At 47.6% G+C, this 14,031-nt stretch overlaps 1 protein-coding gene across 1 annotated transcript in view; it reads left to right on the top strand.

The window, feature by feature from the left end:
* TIGIT (T cell immunoreceptor with Ig and ITIM domains) overlaps positions 1-14,031 on the top strand; it is a 322,385-nt gene that overhangs the window by 84,731 nt on the left and 223,623 nt on the right. Inside the window, exon 4 of the mRNA XM_086933538.1 lies at positions 4,736-5,094. The gene's annotated coding sequence lies outside the window, so the exon portion shown is untranslated. The remainder of the gene's footprint in view (positions 1-4,735; positions 5,095-14,031) is intronic.

Below are 14,031 nucleotides of genomic sequence, written 5' to 3' on the forward strand. Positions count from 1 at the left end.
GAAGAAACTGATTTCTAGTTCCAAAGTGTTAGAGGACGTGGTTGGGACGAATGATTGTCCTTTTTGTAAAGTACGTATTTCAAAAGGTGATAATTGTTGGGAGGAAATATTGATAACCAAATTGTTTTGTTCCATTATTTCTTTCCACAACCCTTCTTGCTCGTAGGAAGTGGAGTCTTCTCGGTTGGTGTTTCTTTTTCGAGGCTTTTGGCTCCTCCTGGGTCGCTTGTATCCCTTGTTCCTTCCTCCAAAAAATGCACCGCGGGGGTGGTAGGTGTTTGAGTATATTTTGATGCGCTAGCATGTCACACTGGTCAACATCACCAACTAGCGAAACATATTCTGAACCTGTCCACTTCTCCTGGCTGATTGTTGAGCCCTTTTATCCTATTGCTTTTACTCCTTTTTCTTCCAATACTGATTTTCTCTTCCTTTTCTTTTTCTTCCTGTACTTTCCTCTCAAACACAAATTTTTAAATTGTTTATCCGCATCAGGCCATCACGCTGTGCCCTAAGGGACACCCCCTACTTAGGGGTTGCTTCAAGTGAAACTTTAATTAAAGACATGTCAGGGTAAGGTCAGCATTTAAACATAGTATGCACATCTCATCACATTTGATTAAGCCACTTGTAAAATGTAGCTTGCTTTAGGCGTTTTGAGTTCTAGTACTAATAGGTATAACTAAATACTGCATTTTGCACATTTTAATGTTGTGTTAGTTCAATATTAATTGCATGTATGGTTTTATATCATTTTGCATTTTAATAAAACTTTCGTTCAGTACCATTGGTGCAGAAGGTGCAGTGACACCGGGATCCAGAGCCCTGAGGGGCTCATTGAACTCTGATAATTGCTGTATTTTGCTGCCCCAACAGCCGTGAAATGGTCTATTTTCTTGCTTGCGGCAGGACCCCTGGCATCCTTGCTACATGTCTGCTGCCAGTAGCGGACAGATTTATGAAACAGCAAGCGCTTTCCATCGTGGCCTGTTTACAAGACGCCCTGCAGCTCTCCCAGGACCTCCTCTGGCACACAACGTGTCGGTGATGCGGTGCGGTGCGATGAACGCTGTTCTCTCTGACTGCGCGGCGTTAGTTGTCTTTGGCTTCCGGTTCCTCTTCTGCTTTGTTTATTCTCAACCTACATACAGCATCTAGGAGTATGGAGGAGAGATACTCATTTTCAAGAGGGCAGGCAACATGCAAACATGAAGCTATCACTGTCGCCAACATACAAATAAATCAGAATGGTATGTCCCGACCTAAAGTTTGCCTAAGCTGCTGCCTGGAAATCAGTATCAGAGGTTTTCCCCAAAAACAGAAGCAATGTTCAAAATAAGAATGATTGAAAGCCGGAATGTTATTGAGTACTGTTAGACCTGTCTGCTTCCGGGGATACTCTAACCATGATTATTTATTTTTGTCCCCCTTAGCCTCCCAGAGTTTCTATTTTTATTTTTACATATGTCCATCAGGATTTTTCAATGCTGTCAGGGGGCTAGGTGTTCCTTGGCGATGACGCCATTTTTCCCTCATAACCTGTGAGGCCTAGTCAGGCCCCTTGAAAATCTAGGGAGCTCCAGAAACCTAAAATGGTGTCCACCAACTGCCATAACGGACACTACTGTAGGACAGGCCCATAGGCTAACATTAGGGAACTTTCTAGAATCAACTAGAGACTTCTGCAGGTCTCAGGCCACCCTATATAAGGCCAGTGACCAGCAGCCATTTTGTGCTGACCCAAGAGTGGAGGAGTGAGGCAGTGGTGAGAGGAGGTGGACGCACTGAGAGCAGCTAGTTTGTCTTGGAGGCAGACAGTCACTTCAGAGGGACGTTCCCCCTCTAGCCTCTGACCAATCCCTCCCCATACATCAATTGCTGAGAAGAACAGCTACCTGAGTGTGAAGGGAGACCCTTCTTAACCTGCATCCCAGTGAAAGCTGACAGGACACTCTTACTGAAGATCATTCTCACTTCCCCTGCCCAGCGCTGCACCTACCAGCGTGAAGGAACAGCTGTGAACCCCTTGACGTGCCCTGGTGAGGTCGGGGGACTGTGGAGCCTTGTATGACCTGAGGAGCGAGGGCGCTGCGTGAGCACATCCTTCCTGTGAAGCCGGTGAGGGAAGTGACTGAGGAGGAGCAGCGGCGCTGCTTCGATCGGCTGTGGGACCCCGGGGGCACCGGCCGCGGTAATTGACGAAGAAAGTGCTTCCGCGCATGTCCTGAGCGTGAACGCTACTGTGGAGGCAGGAGGGGCCTAGGGTCGGGCAGGCCCAGAAGAGCAGCGACCCCGAGGTGAGCAGCGTCCTTCCTGTGAGCGGCCGTGCAGAGGCGGGAGAAGAGCGAGCGCTTCCGCGCATGCCCGGTGGTAAAGTGTGCCGCCTGAAGAGAACCGGTCGCGTCACCAGAGGAGCGCCGCGTCGGAGCTCCAGTCATCGGACCCCTCGGAGGAGGCAGAAGCGCCGCAGCGGACGTCGTGGTAGGGAGCCTCGGGCTGGGAAAGCCTTTCCTGTCTTTCCCCGTCAGCCCCGACTGCTTCCAGGCCCCATCGCCGCCGCGCGAAGAGAACACACCCGCTGACACGCCTACAAACCCCAAGTAAGCCGGGTAGTGTGGGAGCGGGAGGCGGCAGCACCGAGTGCCTAGGAACCGGGACAGTGAGGTTACACCCCCGGCGATTAACTGAAAAGACCCAGGGAGCCTGACTCGAGGAAGTGGGCTAGTGAACTGCCCAGCCCATATTAAAATATCCAATAAGTGGCTCAGAGGAGAGAGGTGGAAGGTGTGCAGGGAACCACAGGGTTCCTGAGTAAAAACCCTTACAGACTATTGTTAATTGAGGGAGTAGGTCCTCTACCAGAAAGGTGTAGCCTGTAAATTAACTAGAGGGGAGCCTTGTTAATACTACTGTGTCTTCCTTTTAGCTACATAACTGGTGGGTTATGCTGTGAAGATCTACATCCAGTAGAGGTCTGTTGAGTTGAGCAGATACCTAAGAGCTGTGGGGTAATGTACTTGTTTATGAGTTGTTTAAAAACATATTGAAATATTAGACTGCACTTTCCTTTCTGTAATCATATAGTAGTGAAGTGTATTGTGACCTGAACAGCAACTGACCACAAATGTACCCTTGATTCTTATAATCTGACCGGGAAAAGTATTGAAGTGTGATTTGAGTTTCATGAACAAGGTGTAAATTAATTGTGTATTATACCTGTCTAAAAGCATAACAAGAAAAGAACTTTATTTTTATAAAAGGTACTGGTATTTTCCCAACATTGGTGTTGTGTCTTTTATTTTAGTGGTTCATCACTGAGTTACTGTGAGTGAGACTTGTAAGCACTTAACCAACGCCTTGAGTTAGCTGTAGCCACTACTGTGCCAAGCTACCTTATGTAGACTTGGGTAAACTAGGTCCAACAAGTACACAATAAAGAGTGATTTGAACTTAGGGGCACATGCACTATGCATTTTACACGACAAATGCTCCAATTTGGAGTTTGTGACTATAACATTTTTTTTTAATGTATGAATCTCACTATGGTATTTGGCAACATTTTACCGACTCCTAAACTCTGATGCGAATCCAATACCGAATCTAGGGCCACCTGTATTAAGCCAATTTTCATTCGCTAACGCAGCAAGCGTTTGCGAATGAAAATTCGCTATTCGGAATGTATCAAGCAAAAGTGCCTCGCAAAACATGAAATCGCAAAAAATGTGATTCCTTACTTTGCGAGGATGGAAAATCTGCGAATTTCTTGCGATTTCCTATTTTTGCGATTTCTCAGTGTGTGAAGATCGCAAACGGGAAATCACAAATCAAGAAATCGCAATGGAATGTATGAAAAAATCGCAAATTGCGAATTTTGGAAATTCGCAATTTACAGAATCGCAATTACCACCAAGTAGGAGCAGGTGGTAACCAGGTGCAAACTATTTAAGGAGTACCAGAATGCAACAGACTTTTTCCCATAGTGGCGGGGCTTTACTTGATAGTCAGGAGGATGCGACTCAGAGCTGCTGCACAGAGGAGGAGACGTCAGGAGAGGATATTCTGTGCGCGCATTACCATCTACCAGCACACTGACGAGGACATCTACACCCACTACAGACTGGATGAAGACAGTATCCATGATTTAATTGAGGAACTCAGACCCTTCCTTGAACACCCCACACGCAGGACACATTCCATCACCACTCACATCCAGGTCCTGTGCTTACTACACCTCTTGGCCTCAGGTCGTTTTCAGGGGGTGATAGCCACAGCAGGAGGGGTGTCACAAAGTGCACTTTCACGCTTTTTCCACGCGTTCCTTGATGCCATGGTACAGAGGATGCAACACCACATTTACTTCCCAAGCACCCCACAGGCACTAGACCAGACCAAGCAGGACTTTTACCAAATTGCCCAATTCCCCCACGTGGTAGGATGCATAGATGGGACACATGTTGCAATATCCCCTCCCTCAAACAATGAGTACGTGTTCAGGAATCGCAAATGCTACCATTCACTGAACATACAGGTGGTGTGTGATGCCAAACACATCATCACAGACATAGCAGAAAAATATCCAGGCAGCACACATGTCTCTTTCATCTTCCGTCACAGTGGGATATACCGTAGACTTGGCGAGGGATATCTACTAGGTAAATGCATTTAAACATAGGCCACATTTGTTCAGACTACCATGTGCAGTACAGTGACTAACCATAACCATTCCACCCCACAGGTGGCAGTGCATAAGCAGTGCGGGATTTCATTTTAACGCCCTACCTGAATCCTGCCAACGCTGGGGAGCGGCGATACAACAGAGCACACATAGCAACCAGAGGCACCATTGAACGCACATTTGGGATACTGAAAAGCAGATTCCGCAGCCTCCACAAAAGTAGAGGTGCCCTACAATACAGCCCCCAGACATGTTGCAAGATAGTGGTAGCATGTGCCATGCTGCACAACATCGCCACCAGGAAAGGCACACCAGTGGAGCTGAGTGAATCAGAATCCTCAGACGTGGAGGGGCCTGGACCAGGACGTATGGCAGCTGGGCGCCAGAGGCGAGAAGAGATTATGCGCAACTATTTCTAGGTAAGAAAAAATGACACAATGCCATATCTTGTGTGTGTGACTGTGTTTTAATTCCCTAAATCCAGGATAAATTATGTCACACAGCCTGAACGCCAACTAGTCACACTCCATTTTTCCAGCACATGTTATCCTCACAGTGCAAGACTGTAAACAGGAGTTAGTGTAAAGTCAAGTCTGTAGCTCCCCTCTCCCAGTGGTATCAAACTTAGCAAACTCACATGCGGCGCTGGCGAGCTGAGGCCCCTGTTAGTTGTTGCACAGTGTTATCCTCATTAGACATTGTAGGCCTACTATTTCGGCCACTACGGCGCCTCTCCATGATGGGTGGTGGGGTGTTGCTGCTCCGCCCTGACAGTACATCCTCTTCAGTGGGAGTTAGGACTCCTGGCCCAGTAGTACGAACTGCCCGCAGCTCATCTACAGCAGACGTAACCTGCTGAGTGTGCCTGTGTACCTGCTCTGGACTCTGGACTACAAATCTTTTTTTCCAGCCCCTAGGTCGCTGCTGGAGGTGTTTGGGGGGTGTCAGGGGTGTGCTGGCATGATTCTTACCTGGTCCAGATACTGGTTGCTCAGGGCTGTCTAGATCAGCCACTCCCATAACACTTTCTGGTTGCAGGGTCCCCTCCACCAGTTCCTCCAGAGGTGTTGAGTCCGACACTGTTGAGGTCCCTCCACCAGTGTGCCTGGACTGCTCCAGCCTGGCAGCCAACTTCTCCTTCGAGCACTGGCGCAAATCATTCCATCGCTTTCAAAGTTCATCCACACTCCTGTGGGTCACCCCCACTGCATTCACTTTCTGCTGTATATCAGCCCAAATGCACCTTTTGTGGGTCTCTGGCACCTTCAAAGATTTTTTGCCAAACAGTAGCTCATGATTGAGCACCATTTCCTGGATTAATGCCTCCAGTTCAGCCTCAGAGAATTTCTGTTTCCTCTTCCTTGAACCTTCCTCCTGCTGCTGCTGCTGTGTTTCCTGGCTGGGCATGTCTCCAGTTTCAGCCATGTTGAGGAAAATGCAGAGTTCACTCTCCACCACTCCTTCACTCTGACTCTGACTCATCAACTCAGGTGCAGCATGGGTAGTCACACTTCCTGGTTGTGATGTCATCAAGCTGCACCTGAGTTTCCGATTAGCAGATTTGCGAATTTTGCAAATTGGCGTTTTTTTCGGGTAAGAAATCGCAAAATTGCGATTTCTTAAAGTGAAGGAATCGCTTTTGGGAATCTCGCAAATACATATTGATTTTTACCAAATCGCTATTTAATTGCGACTTGTTACATACAAACCAATTTGCGATTCTGAATCTGCGATTCGCAAAAAATCACAATTTCAGAATCGCAAATGGGTACCTTGATACATATGGCCCCTAGTGGTGTAACGAAACTTGAATCGCCTATCTGATGCGGGGAGCAAGCAGTTACCTACTACCATTGGCGAACACTAGAAACGATTGCGATTCCCTTCACTTCCCATCCGAAAACTTGAGTTACACATCGGGAGAAGGTGGCCGTCTATGCAAATAGATAAGAAAGCGGTCCTGTTTAAATACTACCCAGCAAAAGACACAACGCCACACTGCTGTGGAGAACATAGGTGATCATTTGACACCATTTGCAAATGCTTCATGATAACTTCTTGAATATCGATCCTGATAACCTTGATTGGATCCTTTGATGCTCCCCACCCTCCTTGTTTCTGTTGTGAGCTATTTAGCCCAACATCCCATGTGAAACCAGTGTCCCCCAGGACCCTTTGTCCTGATGAAGACCCTACTCTAAGGTCTGACGCAACCTAGCAATACATCTGGGGTCGAAACGTCGACAGCTATACCTTCTACTAGTCGATGCAAACACCATCCTACTCATTAACTTGTAGCATCGGCATTATGGTTTCCTTTTTTTTAAATGATGAGTATTTATTACTCATTTATTATACTGGCTCAGGGCTCTGAAGCCAGACATATTGGTTGTCCAAGTATCATTAATTGGTATTTATGTCACGAATGACCTACCTTGCACATTCCCCTCCTACCTTCACTGTCCCTCACCTTCCCTCTCCTGGGGCACAACAATAAATGTGTTAAAAAATTGGTTATAAAGAAATATGAACATGCGCATTGTGAATAAATAACAGTGTGTCCAACTATTAGTGTTTGAACTTTTTACATAGTATGATATTAAGTGTTCTGTTTTGTTTGTCTATTTGTGATATTGTTACTGGGACCCCTCATTCTGTACCATACAGTACCCAGGTCCCCAGTGACTTGATTGGGTAAAACCCCCCTTATTTAATACACTCCGGACTTGGTCAGGAGTTTTAAGGCCAAGGGCCCCACCGCCGGTGCACAGTGCCAGAGAGGACCCCTGCACCACGGCGGCTGTATTTGGAAGGGGCTTGTTGTAGGCATCTCCTCCAAATACTGAATTGGTATGATTTTTATCAATGTTTTGTGAGTGAAATCGGTTTGGAAAACACTGAAAAATTACTGACTCTTGATGATGGGGTGAATATGCATTTGCAAAACCCTTCCCCTTAGTGAATTAAAAAAAATTGTTGGAGAATAGGCAATGGACCCTGGACCGCTGGCAACTTTCAATCAAACTTTTTAACGACTGGATACCTCCCGGGTAATAAGCCGCACTTTATAAATAATGATTGATTGATTAATGAAAAAAAACTCAATCCCATTTCAGGAAAACAGGTGGCCTTTGAAAAAATTTACTTTATTAAAAAGTGATCCAGACATGGTGGTCTGTTGACCATAGCAGGCACCATTCCTGTGATGGCCTCCAACTATAGTGAGTCGCAATTTGCACTATATCTCGCTAATATTCTTTTATTTTTTTTTTTAATTCTTTTTATTAAAAACGCTCATGAGACCATACAGTACAATGTAATTTCGATATACCACATTGGGAGATATTACAAAAGTTGACAGCAAAATAATAGTTAGGGAACAACAAGGACAATCAGCAATCCCTATCTTTCCTACCCCTCCATGATTGCTCCATTCTCTCTGTACTTCCGCCAGTGCGCCCTCACTTTTTTGTTCCATTTTTTAGTATACCCCCTACTTTTGTATATAGTTTCTTCGGCCCTTTGGCACCAGTCAAAGTCCTGCTTCCATTCCTCCCACTGTGGGGGAGTCTGTGCCCCCTAACACCTAGCAATATTTTGTTTTGCCACCCCTGCTGCCAGGGCCAACCATATTTCCACATACCTAAAACATTCAGTGTCCCCTTTAATCATCAATAAAAGCCACTTTGGCTCCATCGGCACTGCCTCCCCCACCACACTAGACATGGTATCAGTGACCTTCGTCCGTAAGGGGATGATCTTCAGACACTCCCATAAGATATGAAAGAAGGTGCCCTCCTGTTGACAGCCCCTTACGCCTGAAGCCGATTGACTCCTGCCCCATGCATAGAGGTGTGTGCGGGGGTAGTAGGTATGGTGAAGGATTTTTAGCTGCACTAGTCTGAACCTTGAATGGATTGCAATCTCTCTAGGACTCTGCAGAGCGTCCTGCCAGTATCCATCGTCTAAGCTTCCAAGATCTTTGGCGCAAGCTGCTCTACGAGTGATCAGGGGGTCAGGTACATTGTTTAATAATTTACGATAAATTGTAGATGTGTGTTTCTCTGTTATGGGGTCGAGCTACAACCTATCTTCCATCAGGGAGTATTCCCGAATAGATGTACCGCTCTGTAAATGGGATCATAGGGCATGTAGGAGTCATATCTATGATGATGTAGGTTGTATTCTCTTCAGAGGTACTCAAAGGAGTGGGGGGAGTCCCCTTTCCAGACATCACCTAAGTATTCAATGCCAATCAATTTCCACATCTTGAAGCCGTGTAAGCAGTTACCTCCTGCAGATGCTCGCCTAGCCACAGTGGTGTTCTCCCGGTCAGTGTGCCCGCCCATCCTAGGAGTTTATTAGCCTCTCTCCAACACTGCAGTACTACCCTGGTGTGTTCAGGCCACACCGCCTGCGGCCTTCGGGCATACAGAAGAGGTTCACAGTTGCCCTAGGGCATAACCATCCTATCTACCCTGTAAGCAGGTTCACTACTATCCGTATACACCCAATCATTTATCACCTGAAGCTGCGAGGTCCAGTAATATAGTTTGACATCTGAGTGCATCTGAGTGCACCAGTAATATAGTTTGACATCTGAGTGCACCAGTCCACCATTGTATACTCCCCGGTGTCTCTTGTGTAACTCAATCCTAGGGCACCCTCCAACCCACAAGAAGGTCCGCACCGCCTGTGATATTCGTTTGTAAACGTTCTGGGCGACCGGGTAGGGTGTGTTCTGTTGAATGTATAGGAGCCTCGGCAATGTAAGCATTTTAAATAAAGCCGCCCTGCGCATGAGGGAAAGTGCAAGGGTACACCAGTGACTTACATCTGCACTCTGACGACTCAGTTGGAGTTCTAGATTTCTATCAAAAAACTCCTTCTTGTCTCACGTGACATTAACGCCTAAGTACTCAAACCCCTCAATAACCACCGGGCCGAACACTGAGATGGAATCCAAGGAGGAAAATCACAGACTTCGACCAATTGATGGTGTAGCCAGAGTAGCTGCCAAACAGCTCAAAAATGTGTAGCACTTGGGCTATCGAGTGGTATGGCCTCATCAGGTATAGAATGATATCATCGGTGTAGAGGGAGATACGCTCTTCCCACTCCTCCGTTGCCATCAGTCCCCAAATCGTGGGGTCTAAACATACGGCAAGGGGGATTTCAGATCACACTGAGCCAGTGGTTCTAAAGCAAGAGCGAAGAGGAGGGGAGACAGGGGGCAGCCTTGCCTGGTACCTCTCCGCAAGGGGAAAGCCCTAGATACTGCCCCATTGACCCACACCCGGCCCGTTGCTTGTTCATACAGGAGTCTTACCCAACTGCAGAACATCGAACCATAGCCCAGCTTCTGGAGTACCATGAACAAATAGGGCCAGTCAATGCTATCAAAGGCCATTGAGGTGTCCAGCGCCATCAATGCCATTTGAGTTCCCCCAACATCCTCGCTCATGTACAGCATCCCGCAGATTTGCCGTAGATTATGATGGGTGCTTCTACGGGGCATAAACCCGGATTGGTCAACGTGTACCAACTCCGTTATAACAGATACAAACGTATCTGCCAGGACTTTAGCAAGAACCTTGGCTTCCACATTTATTAGAGATATTGGAAGGTATGAAGCACACTGGTCCGCTGGCTTTCCTGCCTTATGAATCACTACAATCATAGCTTCTCTCTGATCAGAGGGGAGCCTCCCGGACTCGCGCGCCTCATTAAACATCTTAAGAAGGGGGGCTATTACGATTGTGGCTTGTCTTTTATATATCTCTATTGGAAGCCCATTTGGCCCAGAAGCTTTCCCTGACTGCAGGGAGTTCAGAGCATTACCAAACTCCTCCATGAAATCCGCCTCAAGCCGTTCACTCATTTCCACGGACAAAGTGGGTAGTGCGAAGTCTCGCAGAAATTCTGCACAATCATTTACCGCCCTAGTGCTCACTGGAGAGTATACTCGCTCAAAATGAGCCCAAAGGCCTCTGCTATGTCTATACTAGTCGAGCAGATAGAGCCAGATTCACCCCTCGCTTCGGACACCCATGAGCGATCTCTATCATGGTGTTCCAACCAAGCCAGTAATTTCAGTGCCTTGTCACACACATCATAAATGTGGTGCTGCGTGGCCAGCGCATAGGCTCATGCCTTTCCCTCAGCCAGGGTCCTAAGGTATTGTTTTTCAGCATCAGTCTATGGCGAAGGTCTACAGAGGAGGTAATCACACTAGCATCCTCCATCGCCACAGTGGATTTTGGGACGCCATAGACCCCTGGTTTTCCTCAAAGTATAACTTGGAACCCTCCCGAAGCTTTTCCCCTATTGCCGGATCCCGGAGGTGCCAAGGATCCATCCTTGGGAATATCGCCCTGTTGACAGCCGGACCGCTGAGGGTGGCACAAACAGGGGAGTGATCTGAAATCCCCCTTGCCGTATGTTTAGTGTCGGTGAAATCTCCCATGTGATCATTGCTGGTGAAGAAGTGATCGATCCTGGAAAAGGACCCATGTCAACCCGAGTGAAACGTGCATTGCCTAAGTGAGGGGTTATGTGCCCGCCATAAGTCGCAAAGTCCCAGAGCTGTGACGAAGTCTACCAGGCCCCGTTCACCCTGTCTGCCTGTCTGGGAACTGGACTGGTCCAGTTCCGATTTCATGACAGCATTCATGTCCCCACCAATAAAGAGAACTCCAGAGGGGAGATCCGTCAGAAATTAACTCAACTTTGGGAAGCTCGTGAAGTGTAGGCCCGGGGTAATATAGCAGTAGCAGAATATCAATAGGCGCCCCTTCCACCTACCCGCCACCGCAGCAAAGCAGCCTGCATCATCAGCCCACATGCCTGAGATAACTATGGGCAGGGTGTTACGTATCAGGATTCCCACCCCCAGGGGACCCAGATGTGAACCCTGAGTGGGCTACCATTTTATAGCCAAAACGATCTAGGACTTTACACCTATTCCCTCGTAGATGTGATTCTTGGAGCAGGACCACATGCGGGGAATGCCTCTTTAGATGTTGTAGCACTAGTGTGCATTTGATTTTATTGCCAAGCCCATTCATGTTCCAAATTCAGACCTGCATTCTAGCTGGATCACCATCATCGCAGAGAAGTTTCAACACTTTTGGATAATCCCTCGTCACTGCTGTGTCCCCAGGATCAAACACCAAACCTTGATGAAGATTGTGGTCTTGAGCAAACTTCCCCACTCCCGAAATGAATAGCCCTCTCCCTCCCTGCTGCCCTGCTAGGTGAGATGACAACCTCCCACCATTCAAACTTGCAGAGTGCCTGTCGCCCAATAATACTAGAAAAAACATTTGTGAGGAACCGTGAACTTGCAGTCAGCAGGAAGAGCTATATATCTGTAACGAAAGTTGCATGCCCATCCTGCAAACTTTAAGTCAGCACCCCTGGTACCAGGCCACCCAAACCCACCCAACTCCCCGTGTAAACTGAAATATCAACAAGAAAGCACAGACCATGTAATGTCAGAGTCACCTGGGGGGCCATTGGCCCTCACCACCTCTTATCCTCATTATTCACCACCCTCCACCCCATGTTTTAGGAACCTATAGGAGAGGCGCATTTGAAGGCAACTTGTGAACTCAGCAATTTTCAAGGGTCACTTAACTGTCTGTTGCTCCTACCTAAGGGTGGGCGTAAAATCCGTTTCGCGGGCGAATTTGCGGATTTTCCGCGATTTTGCGATTCGCGAATCTCGCGAAATCGCGGTAAAATCCGCGAATCAGCGGGGACAAATTTTCAGCCAAGCAAGGGTTACAGCAGCAGGTGCAAAAGTTGAACCTAATTTCTTTGTAACCTTTTACAAAAGGGTTACAAACAAATTAACTTCAACTTGGACACCTGCTGCTAATTGCTTCCTGGCGCCTCGTTGCCTACTTGCAACTATTCTCTGACCCTGCTCTGACCCTTGAAGCAGGGTCAGAGAATAGTTACAAGTAGGCAACGAGGCACCTGTCCAAGGAATTAAACCTCATCAGGAAGCACTTACAGATATAAAAAACAGGAAGAAGGGAGAGGATGGCAAATACACCCATTTTGAGTTGTCAGGAGGGTTTAAACTAAAAGAGACCTTTACAGCACAATTTTCATATGCATTTTGCTAAAAATAAAAAGCTGTTTGTCTGTAGGGGCAACTCAGGAATCTGGCCCTTCATATCCGGCCTCTCTTTCTTTCTCTCGTTCTCTCTCTCCCTTTCTCTTTCCCTCTCTTTCTCTCTCTTTCTATCTATCTATCTATCTATCTATCTATCTATCTATCTCTCTCTCCCTCTCCCATAAACGACTGCATGGGTAACTTCGCTATGCAAGCGGCTCGCGAAGACGCAAAAATCCCCGCGAACATGCAAAAAACCCCGCGAACACGCAAAAAACCCTGCGAACACGCAAAAAAACAAAAATCCGCAAATTCGCACAAATTCGCGAATTTTGCGGATCGCGAAATCGCAAATTCGCGGATCGCGAATTCGCAAAATTCGCCCATGCCTACTCCTACCTCTGGCTGCCAGCAGACCGCCCTTCATCGATCTCAGTGACCTCCTCGTTTTGGCGTGACTCAGGGCGTTGCTGGCCACCTTTTCGACCAACAGTTCGCCAACCCTCCAGCCAATTGCTGGCCTCTTCCGGCGTTTTGAAGAAATACGCTTTTCCTCCATCCAGGTTTTTGAGTCTTGCCGGGAAGAGCATCATGTACTTCTCTCCCTGTTCCCTGAGGGCTTTCTTTACTCCATCGAAGGAGCGCAGCTCACACTGAACCCGGAGCGTGAAGTCTGGGAAGAAGCGTATGTTGGCATTCTCCAGCCAAAGATCGCCATGCACACGTGCAGCCTGCAGGATAGCGTCCCTATCTCTAAAATTCAGAATGCGGGCAATGATTGTGGGGGAGGAACCCCAGGTCGGGGCTTGCCCCCAGTGCCCCGTGAGCCCGCTCGACAGAGAAAAAGTTTGATAGGTGCTTGGGCTTCTGGTGATTTAACACCAGGTCCTCTATGAACCAGTCCATTGATGGTCCTTCCAGCCCCTCACGTACCCCCACTACCCGGATGTACGTAGGCCGGGCACATCCTTCTTGGTCCTTCAGCCGGGCATAAATATCTGCTTGGTTTTTCATGAGGGTAGCAACCTGTTCTTCCAGCCGTTTGGTTTTGGATTGAAGACCCACAATGCCAGTCTCAGCTGCTGAAACCTTCTTGGACATTTTCTTGAAGTCCCGCATGCAGGAGGTTTACTTCCTCTGACACTAAGTCTAATTTGGGCTCCATGGTCCCCCAGAAATCCTTGATGGCCCTCATTATGTCTTTCAGAGAAGGGTCCGGGCCGTTGTCCTC

The sequence above is a fragment of the Lissotriton vulgaris genome, chromosome 8, assembly GCF_964263255.1.
Source record: "Lissotriton vulgaris chromosome 8, aLisVul1.2, whole genome shotgun sequence".
Lineage (NCBI taxonomy): Eukaryota > Metazoa > Chordata > Amphibia > Caudata > Salamandridae > Lissotriton > Lissotriton vulgaris.